General features: G+C 38.6%; 1 pseudogene; it reads right to left on the reverse strand.

The window, feature by feature from the left end:
• Nucleotides 1–908: 908 nt before the first annotated feature.
• On the reverse strand, nucleotides 909–2454 carry LOC109445256 (tubulin alpha-1B chain; annotated as a pseudogene).
• Between the last annotated feature and the right edge of the window lie 14726 nt (nucleotides 2455–17180).

Below are 17180 nucleotides of genomic sequence, written 5' to 3' on the forward strand. Positions count from 1 at the left end.
CTGAAAGGAATCCTGTCTGTCAGCACATGCTTACCCAGTCTTCCACAGAGAGCTCTCTGTCAGCACATGCCTACCCAGTCTTTCCAAAGAGACCTGTCTCTCCCCCTATTCATGGGAAAAACTATCATAGAACAGGCTTTTAGAGTTGCAGAGGTACCCTGGGTTACCTGAGTCAGCTTGTATGCTGTACAATCTAGACTGTCATTGAAAAATATGCATGAGCAACTTAGAATCCCCAGATAGTCAAAGCAAAACAAAACAAGAGCATGGAGAAAAACTTTACGATAAACAGGCAGAACAATTTAGTATAGAAGAAACAGATATTTCCGGAAGAGAAGAGACCTTCTTAAAACACTGCTAATTATTGTCCTCAGAGAGATCTGGAAACACAAAGTACCTGCAAAGGTATAAGCTGCCATGAAGTGTGTGTGTGTGTGGGGGGGGGGGGGGGTGCAGTTGAGAAAGGAAAGAGTTCTTGGAAATTAAAAATGTTTATCACACAAGGCTTATTTGAGAATTACAAGAATGATTTGACATTGGAAAAGTCTTCATAGTATACACTATGAGTATAGTAAAAGAAACATGTCTACCTCAATAGATGGGAAAATATTTAGATAAAATTCAAAACTATTTTCTCATAAAATAATTTGTTGAATTAAGAATACAAAGACGAGGTAAAACTCTAAGTTTTGATATGAGAAAATGTCCATGAGGCATTATTAAGTATGGTTACAAAACTGAATATAAATATAATCATGCAGATTAGGGTTTCTCACCTCAGCTCTGTTGACATTTTGGGCTTGATAATTCTTTTTTTTTTTTTTTTTTTTTTTCTCAATGCCTTTACTTTGAGACATGAGGGAAAAAATCTTGTAGATACACATTAAAAAGACACACATGATCACAGGTAAAAGCAAAGACAATCTATTGAGAAAGCTTTAACGCCTGTCAGTTTGAAGCTAAAGTTCCGAGTATGACATGTTGCAGGGATGCAAGGAATGGTAATTAGTATTCCTCTCCTTCTTCCTCACCCTCTCCTTCAACAGAATCCACACCAACCTCCTCATAATCCTTCTCAAGGGCAGCCATGTCCTCACGGGCCTCAGAAAACTCTCCTTCCTCCATACCCTCACCCACATACCAGTGAACAAAGGCACGCTTGGCATACATCAGGTCAAACTTGTGGTCCAGGCGGGCCCAGGCCTCAGCAATAGCTGTGGTGTTGCTCAGCATGCACACAGCTCGCTGTACTTTGGCCAGGTCTCCACCAGGCACCACAGTGGGAGGCTGGTAATTAATGCCAACTTTGAAGCCAGTGGGACACCAGTCCACAAACTGGATGCTGCGTTTGGTCTTGATGGTGGCAATGGTGGCATTGACATCTTTGGGAACCACGTCACCACGGTACAACAGGCAGCAAGCCATGTATTTACCGTGGCGAGGGTCACATTTCACCATCTGGTTGGCTGGCTCAAAGCACGCATTGGTGATCTCTGCTACAGAAAGCTGCTCGTGGTAGGCTTTCTCAGCAGAGATGACAGGGGCATATGTGGCCAGAGGGAAGTGGATGTGGGGATAGGGCACCAGGTTGGTCTGGAATTCAGTCAGGTCAACATTCAGGGCTCCATCAAATCTGAGGGAAGCAGTGATGGAGGACACAATCTGGCTAATAAGGCGGTTAAGGTTAGTGTAGGTTGGGCGCTCAATATCGAGGTTTCTACGACAGATGTCATAGATGGCCTCATTGTCAACCATGAAGGCACAATTAGAGTGCTCCAGGGTGGTGTGGGTGGTGAGGATGGAGTTGTAGGGCTCAACTACAGCTGTGGAAACCTGGGGGGCTGGGTAAATGGAGAACTCCAGTTTGGATTTCTTGCCATAATCGACAGAGAGACGTTCCATCAGCAGGGAGGTGAACCCAGAACCAGTTCCCCCGCCAAAGCTGTGGAAAACCAGGAAGCCCTGAAGACCTGTGCATTGGTCAGCCAGCTTCCGAATTCGGTCCAAGACGAGGTCAATGATCTCCTTGCCAATGGTGTAGTGCCCCCGGGCATAGTTATTGGCAGCATCTTCCTTGCCTGTGATGAGCTGCTCGGGGTGGAAGAGCTGGCGGTAGGTGCCAGTGCGAACTTCATCAATGACCGTGGGTTCCAGGTCTACAAACACTGCCCTGGGCACATGCTTGCCAGCGCCTGTCTCACTGAAGAAGGTGTTGAAAGAGTCATCTCCTCCTCCAATGGTCTTGTCACTTGGCATCTGGCCATCAGGCTGGATGCCATGTTCCAGGCAGTAGAGCTCCCAGCAGGCATTGCCGATCTGGACACCAGCCTGGCCAACGTGGATGGAGATGCACTCACGCATGTCTACGGGTTAGCAGGAGCAGGTAACAGGAGTAGACACCGGATACCGGTTACTGTCCCCGACAAGCTAAGAGTCGAGGTAAGTAACGCACTCTGGGCTTGATAATTCTTTGATGTAGGGGACTCACTGTCCTGTGCATTGTAGGATGTTTAGCACCATCTCTGGCCCCAACATGTTAGATGCCAGTAACATTCCCAATAGCAGGCATCTCTTTGCCCAGTTGTGACAACCAAAAATGTCTGCAGACATTGCCAGATGTCTCCTAGAGAGCAAAACTGCCCTGGATTAAGAACCACTAATATAGATATAGGGATTAGTATGGCTCTATGTAACCAAAGTCTTAACAATGATCTTCTCTGTGGTGTGGGATTACAGAGTTTGACCTTCCATATATTATTTGGATATATATATATATATATATATATATATATATATATATATCCAAATAAATTCAATAAATATATATTGAATATTGAATATATGTTTTGAATATATAAAATACATATTCAAAGACATACATATTTCATAGCAGTTATTATTCCTGTCACCAAAAGAAATTCTGAGGTGATAAAAGGATGAGGTATAGTAATTTGTACCCATTTGATAAGGATTAGGAGTAAATAAAATATGAATATGTTATTGTGAAAATATATTGATGTATATTTATTGCATTTCAGGAGACGAACAAAAAAAACTCCTGAGTAAACATGTCTGTGGCATTTTGTGAGCAACTTGTTTTCTCAAGAATTTCAGTGTGAGATCCACCTACAAATTTCACCTTTAACTTGAAGCATTTGTGCCACAGCAGAGCTAGATGATGCTTGCTGAGGAGCCAATAGGAGAAGGATCTATCACTGAGTGCACGTGTTACCTTCTCCTTAGACATTTATTTCTCCAGTCTCTTCCCTCTTAAGTATAAGGTCTGACACATTTCTTGAGTAATTTATGGGTTAGACTATGTCTTAGAGAATCAATCAATAAAACAAAATATTTTTTGAGTGCCAAGTAAATGCTCAGAACTCTGCATAACAAAAATTATTCAGTTAGCAGCATCCATACAAGTAGGTCTCTTTCCAAAAACACATTAAAAATAGCCCTATGGCAAAAGAAATCTTGTGTTAAAACTTTAACAGATCTTTTGTATTACTTTTATCATGGTTTTGTAGGTACAAGGATGCTCCAGAATAAGAAATTCAATTTTTAAAAATTGATACAATTCACATACCATAAAATTCACTCTTTTAAGCTGTACACATCAGTGGCTCTTAGTATATTTGGTATGTTGTACAACTAGCACCAATACTTAATTCTAGAACATTTTCAACACTCCCAAAAGAAACCCATACCCATTAGCAGTCACTCTCCATCTCCCATCTCCCCTCAGTCCCTGGCAACCACAAATCTACTTTTTATGTTTATGGATTTGCCTATTCTGGACATTTCATACAAATGGAATCATACAATATGTGACCTTTTTGTGTCTGGCTTATTTTACTTAGTATGATGTTTTCCAGGTTCATCCATGCTGTAGCATGAATCAGAATATCACTTCTTTTTATGCCTGAATAATATTCCATTGTATGCATATATTACATTTTGTTTATGCATTTATCAGTTGATGGATATTTGAGTTGTTTCTACTTTTTGGCTATTATGAATAATGCTGCTATGAACATTTGTGTACAGGTTTTTGTGTAGACGTATGTTTTCACTTCTCTTAAGCATATACCTAGCAGTGGAATTGCTGGATCAGATGGTAACTCTATATTTAAATTTTTGAGGAACTGCAGAGCATTTTCTAAAGCACCTGTAACATTTTACATTCCCACCAATAATGCATGAGGGCTCTAATTTTTCCACATCCTCACCAAACAACACTTATTCCCATTTTGTTTTACAAAGAAATTTAACTTTATACCTGTTGGATGTAAATTTAAGATAAAATCTGAAACTGTGATAATTCAAATGTTCTACAGGTAGAAACCACTTTGCTCATTAGACAGGGATTAGAAATAATGAACCCACGCTAGTTAAAAGAGACTAATCAAATTGATCTTCAAAATGACTTCGGAATGCCTGGTTGTGATTTTAAAAAAACAAAAACAAAAACAAAACTTTTGAGAATACAGCTTTTTTATTTTTTTCTTTTTACTGATTTATTTTTATTTATTTACTATTTTGTTTGTTTATTGGGGTGACAATTGTTACTAAAGTTACATAGATTTCAGGTGTAGAATTCTATATTACATCATCTATAAATCCCATTGTGCGTTCACCATCCAGAGTCAGTTCTCCTTCCATCACCATATATTTGATCCCCTTTACCCTCATCTACCACCCCCCAATCCCCTTACCCTCCGGTAACCACTAAACTATTGTCTGTGTCTATCAGTTTTTGTTTCTCATTTGTTTGTCTTGTTCTTTTGTTGTTTTGGGTTTATATACCACATATCAGCGAAACCAAATGGTTCTCTGCTTTTTCTGTCTGACTTATTTCGCTTAGCATAATAATCTCAAGATGCATCCATGTTGTCACAAATGGTCCTATTTCATCTTTTCTTACCGCCGAATAGTATTCCATTGTGTATATATACCACAACTTCTTTATCTATCTTTATCCATCTATTGAAGGACATTTTAGTTGTTTCCATGTCTTGGCCACTGTAAATAAAGCTGCAATGAACATTGGAGCACACTTGTCTTTATGGATAAATGTTTTCAGATTTTTTGGGTAGATACCCAGGAGAGGGATTGCTGGGTCATATGATAATTCTATTTGTAATTTTTTGAGGAACCTCCACACTGCCCTTCCATAGCAGCTGCACCAGTCTGCATTCCCACCAACAGTGTATGAGGGTTCCTTTTTCTCCACAGCCTCTCCAACACTTGTTACTATTTGTCTTGTTGATGATAGCCATTCTAACTGGGGTGAGGTGATAACTCATTATGGTTTTTATTTGCATTTCTCTGATGATTAGTGATGTTGAGCATTTTTTCATATGTCTATTTGCCATTTGTATGTCCTCTTTGGAGAAATGTCTCTTCAGGTCCTCTGCCCATTTTTCAATTGGGTTGTTTGTTTTTTTGTTGAGTTGCATGAGTTCCTTGTATATTTTGGATATTAGCCCCTTATCGGAGGCACTGTTTGCAAAAATCTTATCCCATTCAGTTGGTTGCCTCTTTATTTTGTCGATGGTTTCTTTTGCTATGCAGAAGCTTTTAAGTTTGACGTAGTCCCATTCATTTATTTTAGCTTTTACTTCCCTTGCCTTTGGAGTCAAATTCATAAAATGCTTTTTGAACCCAAGGTCCATAAGTTTAGTACCTCTGTTGTCTTCTATGCAGTTTATTGTGTCAGGTCTTATGCTTAAGTCTTTGATCCATTTTGAGTTAACTTTGGTACATGGTGACAGATAGCAGTCCAGTTTCATTCTTTTGCACGTGGCAGCTTTCCAATTCTGCCAGCACTATTTATTGAAGAGGCTGTCTTTTCCCCATTATATGTTTTTTGCTTCTTTGTCAAAAATTATCTGTCCATATTTATGTGGTTTTATTTCTGGGTTCTCAATTCTATTCCGTTGGTCTATGTGACTGTTTTTTCTGCCAATACCATGCTGTTTTGATTATTGTAGCCCTGTAGTACAAGCTAAAGTCAGGGAGTGTGATACCTTCAGCATTGTTCTTTTTTCTTAAGGTTGCTTTGGCTATTCGGGGTCTTTTGTGGTTCCAACCAAATCTGATGATTTTTTTGTTCTATTTCTTTAAAAAATGTCATTGGGATTTTGATGGGGATTGCATTAAATCTGTATATTGCTTTGGGTAATATGACCATTTTAACTATGTTGAGAGAATACAGCTTTTGAGAAAAGCAGCTTTGTTTTTATCAGTTGCTTCTGAGGCATTTTACAGTAGGATAACCCTGCTCACACCGAGAGACTGGACATTGATAAGGACTTGAATTTAGGATGCCTTCCATAAGTTCCGGATTTGCTTTTCCAGAGGCGCCTTTTAAAATAACCTCTTCGAGTTAAGCCCACCTGCTCAAGCACCTTGAAAGAAATAGTAGTTGCTTAACAGCTCTCTAATCAGCTGTATCTCAAGTTCCCTCCGCTTCTGACCGGAAACGGAGGCCTGCCCTTCCCTCCCCACCACCCCGTTGCGCAACCTCTTCCCCCTCCCTTTTGTCTGGGGTCTGTGAATAATAAGTCTTGCGACTCTACTTACGTTGTGTGGATATACTGAAACTGCGCCTTCAATCAAAATCACTCCGTGGATTTCACTGAGATCTCTGGCAGAGGGAGCTACTACCGCCCCCATGTGGGTGGCTTGTGGCTCTTCATTAAGTAGGTAATGATCTGCATGTTCTTAATTCAGTACACCAGCTCCGTCTTCTCAACACACAAATCTGAATTTGAGTCTTGCTTGGTTGACTTTGAGGTAAGTTAAACTCTCTGAACCTCACTTTTACTTTTCTATTATGATAAGAATAATTCCTATTTCTAGAATCAGAGCTAGGATTTGAGGTCCTGAATCTTACACAGTTTTGAGGGCCCATCTTTAAGGAAAAGAATAAAAATTATGAATACAAAATTAGGTGTGAATAAGAAATGATATGATAACAAAGTACAGATTTAAACAACAAATATCATGACATAACAAAATTCAGGAAAATAACATAATATTTTATTTACTTCCTGACACACCTCTAACATATTTTTCCCTCCATGTTTAGGCTTCATTATCTCTGAATGCCTCCTTGTGTGATGTAAATGTTGTACTACCATTTTCTACAATGAGAATAGGAAAATAATTTTGTCTCCCAATTTGGTTGGCTGATTTTTTATTTTATTACTTGATGGGATATTAAAAACCCATCAAGTAATACGTATGAATTTATACATACGTATAGATATAGATATAGATATAGATATAGATATAGATATAGATTTGCTGTTTGAAGCTCTGTTACATGTTTGTGTCTAACAAACACAGGAATTCTGATAAATATTGGTGCTGGACATGATAGAACACATTTAAATCATGATACAACTTCTTAACACATACACAGAAATGACCGTGAAACACAAAATATGTCATATAAACTCAAACTGAAGTATCCCCAATTCAAGATCTCCACAGTGACATCCTAAAATTTTCTACAGCCCTTTTAATGCCACCCTGAAAGTAAAGGCAAGTGAAAGGGAAAATGAAGTTGAATCGGTGGTCTTAACAAACTGCCATTAAAATATCTTACTTTGGTAAATTTTAACCAAAACATATTGGCCATGCAAAAACATACTACAGTCCCTTTCACGATTTTGGGATGGGTCACGCAAGTGAGGATCCTGAAACTTAAGTTATAGAGTGCCAATCACACCAGAATACTCCCTTTTTTTGGTCATGGAAATTATTGCATCTCAGTGGGTATGTCTTTACTAGTGGAAAAGCAAGCGTAATCATGCTTTCTCCCAGTGAGTATTATATAAAACTATAATGGAAATCTATCACCATTTATGAACATGTTATTTCTATTTTTTCTCTGATAGGCAGCTTAGTATATGATATGAACCAAAAAGTCATATAGAAATAATTTTTTTAAAGATTATATTAATGTAGTATATTAAAGGGTGATGGCATCACCTAGAATATTTAGAATTCTATATAAATGTATCAAACTACTCTTTAAAAAAAAAAATCGCCTGTATGGACTTGTTTTCAAATGTTTTCAGGTAAGAGAGTTCTGCATTTTTAAGGAGAAGAGAGCACAGATTGAGATTTTGATTGTGCTTTTCAATAGAACAATAAGCTCTGTGCAGTATGTATGAGCCTTTCCCACAGACGGATCTTGATTCTGTACGTAATGGCAAAAACGTGGGGTGGGGTGGGAGTAGCTGGCACTACTGTAATTAGAGAGCTGGAGGTATAGAATTTTTCAAGTTCAGAAGCCTGGTTTGCTCAGCTTTGATTTATGGATTGCTCTGTAAAGTACTTTGTGCACAGCTTCCCTCTACTGGATAATGTAATGACAATTTGCCCAAGTTCATTGAAACTGGAATTATTATACTCAAGTATTCATTTAGCATTTAACAAATATGACTTGCTTAAGTATTGTGTTGAACTTCAGGGATGCAGACATGGGAAAAACACAGTGCCTTCCTTTAAATAGCACATAGAAATTAGGGGAGACATAAGGAAATCAATGATTGCAATACAGTGTTAAGTGCTATAATAGTGGTTGGCACAGATATTATTAGATTACAGAGAAAATGCTATTTATAGTCTACCTTGAATTATTAACAAGTATGACCCCTGTTTGAGACCTCATCTGACAAAATTATCTAGAAATTCTGTCATCTTTATCTTGGAGGTGGGGCTGACATAAAAATACAAGACACTCAGTTAAATTTGAATTTCAGATAAATATTACATAGAACATACACTGAAAAACAATTTATTGTTTATCTGAAATTCAAGTTTAACTGGGCATTCTGTATTTTTATTTGTTTACATGTATTTGCTGCTAACTCTGTCTCTCCAAACTTGATTTGTCCAAGAATTCCAGGGACTTAGTAGGTACAGAAGGGCTTTGGAAAGTTTTGCTTTGGAAAGGCTCTGTGATGAAGGAACTGAGTGAGCAGTCCATTACTGGACTGTTTTTTTCCTGCAGCTGATACATCTGTCACTGCCAATGCTACTCCTGCCACTCTATTGTACCATCCAAACAGCAGTTTCTGCATTACCTCCGCACCCTTGCTTATGTCTGTGTTGGATCCACAGATCATCTAGCTTCTTGCAGAACCCTTAGAGATTCCTCAAGAGAAAAGAGTCTTTTTCTCCAGTTTTGTGTTCCAACCTTGTGCTCCTACTGGAGTGGCTGTTCAGGAAGAGCTTCCAGACTCAGCCCAGGCTAAGTCCTGATGCTAGCCATTGTCATCACACTTCACCTTCCTTCCTAAGTGCTTGTCGTTGGGGATCCTTTGGGGAGTATCCTGTTATCATATCCTAGTGAGGACACTGCAGTTGATCAGAGAAGTTTTGTGTTGACCCTAAAGTTGGTCAAGACCTCCCTCTCATTGCTCTAAGGAAGCTCATTGGTTCTAGAGTAAATCTGTGCATTTTCTCTCCAATGTCAACATTTTCTCACCAAGAGGGTATTGGAAGATGCTGCCATTTTTTAAGTCATGGAAAAGTTCCCAGCATATTCTTTCCTTAGGAAATTGGGTGCATATTTGCCTTTCAATTATGTAACTACTCAAGTGATTCTTTTCAGATCATTTACTATATGAAGGAAATGCTGGAAACTTTTATTTTTTTAATTGATGTAAAATTAGTAAATAACAATATATTAGTTTCAGGTGTACAACATAGTAATTCGATCTTTGTATACACTACAAAGTGATCACCACAATAAGTCTAGTTACCATCTTTCACCATACAGTTGACTCCCTTCACCCATTTTGCCCACCTCCAACATCCTTCACCTGTGATAACCATCAATCTCTTCTCTGCATCTATGATTTTTGTATGTTTTGCTGTTTTGATACCACATATAAGTGAAATCATATAGTATTTGTCTTTGTCTGTCTTACTTCTTTCACTTAGCATAATACCGTCAAGTTCCATGCATGTTGTCACAAATGGCAAGATTTTCTTCTTCTTTATGGCTGAGTAATATTCCATTGTGTGTCTGTTTGTGTGTGTGTGTGCGCACGTGCACGTGTGTGATCTTCTTTGTCCATTCATCCATCAACTTAGGTTGTTTCGATATCTTTGCTATTATAAATAATGCTTCAGTGAACATAGGGACGCATATACCTTCTCAAATTAGTGTTCTGTTTTCTTCAGATAAATACCCAGAAGTAGAATAGCTGGATAACATGGTAGTTCTATTTTTATTTTTTTGAGGAACCTCCATACTGTTTTCAATAGTGGCTGCATCAATTTACATTCACACTGACAGTGTGCAAGGGTTCCCTTTTCTCCACATCCTCTCCAACACTTGTTATTTCTTGAGTTTTTGATAATAGCCATTCTAACAGGTGTGAGGTGATATCTCATTGTGGTCTTGATTTGCATTTCCCTGATAATTCATGATGTTGAGCATCTTTTCATATGCCTGTTGGCCACATGTATGTCTTCTTTGAAAAAATGTCTGTTTAAACCCTCTGCTTATTTTTAAACCAGACTGTTCGTTTTGCTTCTTTGTTTGTGACTGAGTTATCTGAGTTCTTTCTGCATTTTGGAGACTAATCTGTTATCAAATATATGATTTGCAAATATTTTTCTCCCATTCAGAGGTTGCCTTTTCATTTTGTTGATGGTTTCCTTTGCTGTGCAGAGCTTTTTAGTTTGATGTAGTCCCACTTATTTATTTTTGCTTTTGGAGTCAGATCCAAAAATTCAAGACCAAAACCAATGTCAAGAGCTTAATGTTTATGTTTTCCTATAGAAGTTTTATGGTTTCAGGTCTTACTTTAAATCTTTAATCCATTTTGGGTTAATCTTTGTGTATGATGTAAGACCGTGATCTAGTTTCATTCTTTTGCATGTGGCTATCCAGTTTTCCCAATACCACTTATTGAAGAGACTATTCTTTTCCCATTGTATATTCTTGGCTTCTTTGTCATAAATTAATTGACCATATATGCGTGGGTGATGCTGGAAACTTTTAAATGGTTGCTTTCTTGCCAATAAATTAATACTTAACTACTCATTCAAGAGAAGACGTCATTTACTTGGATTTATGTCAACAGCATTTGTTGAGCAGCCCTTTCATGTGCCCAGGATTGCTTTGGAACTGCAGTAATTTGCTCACAAAATGTTAAAGACCTGAACTTATGAAAGTTATAACATTGTTAAGAGCTTAAAACTTTGACAAATAAACGACCTCTACTTTTGGAATTTGACAAGAAAATTACTTGTTCTTTTCAAACTTTCACTTAGTGAAATACAGTAGAAAGGAAGTGGGTTTTAGAGCCAAAGCTCTTAGAGTTGAATTCTCACTCTACTGCTTATTACCTGAATTTGCTTTGGGAAATGATTTTATCTGGGCCTCAGATTCTCCAACTGTAAAATGAAATGAAGGCCACTTTTCAGGATTGTTGTGAGGATTAAATGAGAATATATGTAAAGAGCACAGGGTCTGGTAACACATAAAATGGTAGTGTCCCTCCAAAAACATTACTAAAGCCCTAAAATGGCTAGAAAATATTCAACAGAAAGTTAACTTGATTCAACCTTTTCAAAGTCCCATAAGTTAGTTTTAGCTTGTCTTTATAGTAGATAGAGATAGAGATATAGTGATAGACACAGACATAGACAGGGTGGGGAGATAGAGAGAACCAATATGTCATGATGCAAGGATGTTTAGCATGAAAACCCAGTTAGACAAAGTAACCATGAAATATATCCAGAAACTGACATTGTCTTTCTGTATAGAAAGACGCTGGTTCTTTCTATAACCCATTCCTTACCAATCTCATTCCAAGTGTAGTACAATGTGGGGAGTAATGGATTTCTTAATAGTGAGAAAGGAATATGACTTACTTACACATATTTAAGAAAGGTATGGGACTTTGAGCAAGTTATTTAACATCTGTGGACCTCAGTTTCCAGAAACTCTAAGGTTCTTACCAACTCTGAAACATAGGACTTTGAGTGCCTGGGTTGTAGATTACACTTAAACTTCACCATTATTTTAAGAAAATCCTGCTCTTGTTGTTAACCCTACAACCTTTTGATTAAAAAAAAAAAGCGTGCACACTAGTGACACCTGGCTGCTAGTTACATCTAGGAAAAGAGACCAGAGTTAACTTAGGAAATTATTTTTTAAAGTGCCATATTTAAAATCGGAATCGAATTTTAAAATAGACAAGATTTCCTCATTTAAGATTAAAGGTTAAATAAAGGAAAATTACTATTCCAATAAAATGGGAGGAAGAATGAGTTGACAATGTTTAAAAAGTTCCCAACCAGAGCAAATGTCAATCAGCATACCAACTCAGGAAATAAGAAGGCTGTAGATTTCAGGGAGAACAAGGCAGACTGTGAGAAAACATGAAATTCTCACCAATAACCAGTGAAATTCAAGTAGAAAGAAAATTCAACAGAATATTTGTTGCTTTGGAAATTAGCCAAGATAATCGGCCAATGGAGAGGGCAAAAAGAACAATCTCACAATCTCATGAGATGAAAGATAACTGAATGGCAGAACAAGTAGATCAAATAATTATCGACTGCCATACAGCATTTCGATTCTTTTTGTTAAAAAAAAATGTCAAGGCTCAATGGAACAGTTTGCTGCCTTTGAAAGGAGTATTGAGAAAGAGGTAGAGATGTAAACTGAAACTAAAATTATGAGAAAAAAGAAAGGGAAAATCACAAAATGTAAATTAGTAAAAAAACAATCAAATATCAATGGAAAACTAAGACTCCACAGGTGTCTAACTTGTAACATAAGATGCATTAACTTATGTCAGTGTATTAAAGTATTGTTAATTTTACATTATAGTATTTAAGTTATAGGATATCAAGGAGAAGAGTAAACATCACTCAAGGACTTTAACTCCTTTTTTTAGAGGAAGGAATTAGTGCGGTTTTGGATGTACACAGGATAATTTTATCATGTTAGGTGGAATTGTGACCTTGTTATTATCTTTATTCGGAAATTAAGTATAGTTTAATTTGGGTTCCAAGTTGACAAGGAATGGAGTTGTGTATATATGGATAACTTTGACTAATATGGAACCATTTACGTCTTTTGAAGAAAAGAATAGAACAGAGAAGAATGAAAAGAGGTAGGACCTATGAATAATATCTCAGTTATTTTATTCCATCCAAAATACTATACCTCGATGTAGGAATTCTCTTAAGAAAATTCTTTAAGAAATTCCAAGTCTGTCTTAGAGTTGCATAGTCAGAACATTATAGTATGCTTGCCAAGATTCAGATCGAATTAATTCTATGCACCTCTATCAATATTCTTAGAAAGTAGAGATAACAGCAAAAGCAATGTAAAATACATTTCTAATGACTTGGATATCTTGGGTGTGACATGCAGGAATCTGGGAGGACCCGCAATAGATCAATCTCTTCTTCCATTTGAAGGTAACGACTTTAGAAAGGAAAGGAGGCTAAAAGAAGTAATACCTAGCTACATCTGTGATATTGAAGAAAAATATTTGCATTTCTGGACCAGTTCTTATGAATAAACCATTCTAGTATATTTTTTGATGACTATAATTCAAAAAGTTTTGGAAGGATTTCATATGTTCCACAGCTAATGGCCAACTTACTTTGCTAAGGCTTGAACTTGGAGGTAGCAAACACATCACAACAAGTTTTGGGGATCTGAAAATCAAGATTTTTGAGACTCTTTGCATTCAGAAAAATTAATTCTTTATAACATGGTCTATTACAGCCTGATTCAAGGGCCATGTAGATCATAGAATCCAGGTACTCCGATCAGTCCCTTAGATTTAACCTCACAGTTGCAGGCCTGAAGCAACTTGCCTTATAAGTGAATATTGGGAAACGGAATGGGACATCATTTGAGGTTCTTGTCCCAACCTCTTTATGCATAAATAGTGAAGGATGCTTCAGGCCTGCAATGTACCAGAATGGCCCCTTCCTAAGCACTGAGGATGCCTGGAGGCCTACTTAAAGAAGGCCCACTCTTTTCCATTTGGGAAAGAGAACCCAGGCCTCCGTCTGAGTTGAAAGGATGACAGTAGCAGGTGTATTTCATTCATTTAGTCATTCAGCAGACGTTTGTTGAGGACCTACTGTGTACAAATAGAATACGCACTGTACACACATTTCACGTTGGCACATAGAACCGGGATATGAACTCCATTCCTACCCAGCCCCTAAGCTTCCGGTCTCCCCCTGCAGGGCCTCTTGCGCTACCCATTGCGCAGGCGCAGGTGCGACCCACTCCTGGCACAGAACGCAGTGTACACGCGCCTGAGTGGTTCCGCTTTGTTCCAGAAGTTTCCAGGGGAGCCAGTGGGAGGAGTTTTGTTTCGCTGTGAAGATTTAGATTCTGAGGAACTGGCCAAAGAAGGCAGCTTAAGGTTTGTGGGGAATGTGGAGGATGACGTGAGACGGTTTAGAAGCTAGTAAGGTTCTCCGTGAATTAAAGAAGGAAAGAATATTTATTATCAGGAAGTTCAGGGATTCTTAACTTTGGCCCACAGGTGGGTGTCCGAGGGGCCTGGGCCCTTCAACACTGAATGTGAAATGTTAGCTTTTCTCAGATTAGCTAGTTCCCATGCCCGCGCCCTCTCTGCCCTCGTGGTGAGAGCGGCTGAAGTTGCCCGACGTCTCCGTTCGCAGCTGGGGAAGCTGAGGCACCGGGAGGGTAAAGCCTGCGGGTTGGAGATGGTCTCGACGCTGTCCCTTCGATCGTCGGTTCTCAATTGCCGGACGGCCGGAAAGGAGAGCTCCTAATCCTCCGTGCCCTATGCACGGAGCAGGGTGCGTGGAGCGTTCCACACGGATTCTTTCTGGGCCGCGGGCGCCGTGGTGCGGTTTCCCGGAGGACGGGGGCCGAGCCGCGTCCACTGGGGGCGAACCCGGGGCGTGGCCTCGTCGGGGCGCCGCCCACTCCTGGCCGCCGCCTGGACCCACGCTCCACCTGCGACTCCGGAGTGTGAAGGCGAGGAACGCCGCAGGGGTGACGGCTGCCCTCGGGGGCCTGTGCCGTCCGGGCCATCCGGGCTGTCCGCGCGCCGGGTCTTCACCGAGCAGACCCCGCGCTCAGACGATGCCCGCCGGCGCTGGCCGCCCGCTGTCTCGCTGCAGGAGCCAGTGGACGTGGGGGCGCTCGGGTAGGTGAGGGCGACTGGGGAGGGGTCGTGGAGGCATTCGGACTTCGACGTGGGTGCGGGAGGTGAGCATCCCCCGACGGCTGACGGGGCGGGCAGGCGGGTGGACTTAAGTGCCCGGGGATGCGGCCGCCGCGTGTCCGTGGCGCTTTAGCCGTTGTAAGGGCTTTGCGGGACTGCTTCGCCTTGGTAGTTCTTGACTTTTTGAATATATTAAAATCTTTCGGGTCCCACAGTGGTGTGGATGCAGAAAAAGCCTCCTATCAGATAATTTAATATAAGGCACTTCCTAAGCCCATCCAATACTCAGATCTTTTATGGCAGTTTCTACCCTTGCCATGCTTGTGGTTGAATTTATTCCATTTATTTGGAATGCTCAGTTTGAGGTACACAGTTTTAAAAAAAACTGTTTAGTAATGATGTTACAGAAACTGGAAAAGCTGAAGGTTATTGGTAACTCCAAGGCTAAAAGATACCACAGTTTCCCTAAGTTTTAAAAATTGTGGGCTCCAAGTGCGATGTGAAAGCAACCCAGCACCGTTTAAGTGCATTGCTTGCTTTTTGGGATAACAGATGAATATGGGACTATTTTAAAGTATAAAGTCGAAGTGACATAAAATTATAATTTGCTTATTTAAGTTTTTGAATTTCCTTTTTGACAGTTATGGGAAGTGTGTATGTATAGAGAAACAGAAGTGTTGCAAGCAAAAGTGATTGAGTTCACATACAGAAAATTTTTCCTAGATGTTCTGAAAAGGTTTTAGGCTTCATTCAAAATATATCATTGCTGGTTGGAAAGGAGAACATTTGAGGCTTACAGGAGTAAACTGGAAGAGTAAAATCAGTGTTTAAGGATATTTTCAATGCTCTGTCATTACTCACTGTCTTCAAAGCTTCTAATTAAAAAGCAAAAAGTCTTTACCTTATTGCTCAGATATTTAAAATTCTGAACCTTCCCTAATCAAAAAGATGTCAAAATTTTTGAGAGAATGCCTAAGAGTCTAGTCTGACTACCCATGCACATTTTTCTCCTTAAAAATTTATTGACAAATTCATATGACGAGGAAAAATAAAGAATTAGCTGTAGAAGTCAGTTGTGGACCAGTAGGGAAAATAGCATGATAACTTTTATTTACGTTTTCTGAAGTTTTAACTCTAGTGGCTAGTGATAATTTCAATTTTAGTATCTACGGTATTTCAGCCATATTTTATTTTAATAGTTTAGTACCTTAAAATTTTTATCATTTCACAATATATACATATGGAATCATTTTGTACACCTGAAACTGACGTAGTGTTATATGTCGATTATAGCTCAACGAAAAATGTTTTATACAACCAGTAAAATATAATTATAGTACATTTATTAATAAAATATCATTATAGTAGTTTAACTCAATTGCACGTGACCTGAGGATCACTTTTTCTCTCAGTACACCAACTAATGTACTTGGACACTTTTAAATTATAAAGTTGTATTTACTATACTGAAGGATGACATACTGTACCTGGATTGCAGAATTTTTAAATTAAGGAAAACAATCACTATTTTCACAGTATCCAAAGATTAATTTTAGAAAATTGACAATTATGATTTTTGGTACATGTGTTATTTTGGTCTGTGTTTTCTGTGTTCCTATTTCTTCTGTCATTTATTTCAAAATATCTTTGCTTTCATGAAGGATGATTTAGAGAATTTGAAGTGCCTGCATATTATCCTGTTAAATGTGGTGGAATCTGATTAACTCTGCCAACCCTGAATGTGTTGCACAGTTGGGATTAGTTTTCATCTAAGTCTTACCTTTTTTCTAGTCGTATTTTGTTACTTATCCTTATTTACTAAAAACTTTTTTTCCGTTCAACAAATGTTTCCAGAACACCAGTGTTTTATTGATTGATTAGTAGATATATTTATAAGTGATATTCTAGAGTGAATTGATTTGAATTTTTAATAATTTGTTTTATAAAGTTAATCCAGTAATAAGATTACAT

This window comes from Rhinolophus sinicus, linkage group LG04, assembly GCF_036562045.2.
Source record: "Rhinolophus sinicus isolate RSC01 linkage group LG04, ASM3656204v1, whole genome shotgun sequence".
Classification (NCBI taxonomy): Eukaryota; Metazoa; Chordata; class Mammalia; order Chiroptera; family Rhinolophidae; genus Rhinolophus; species Rhinolophus sinicus.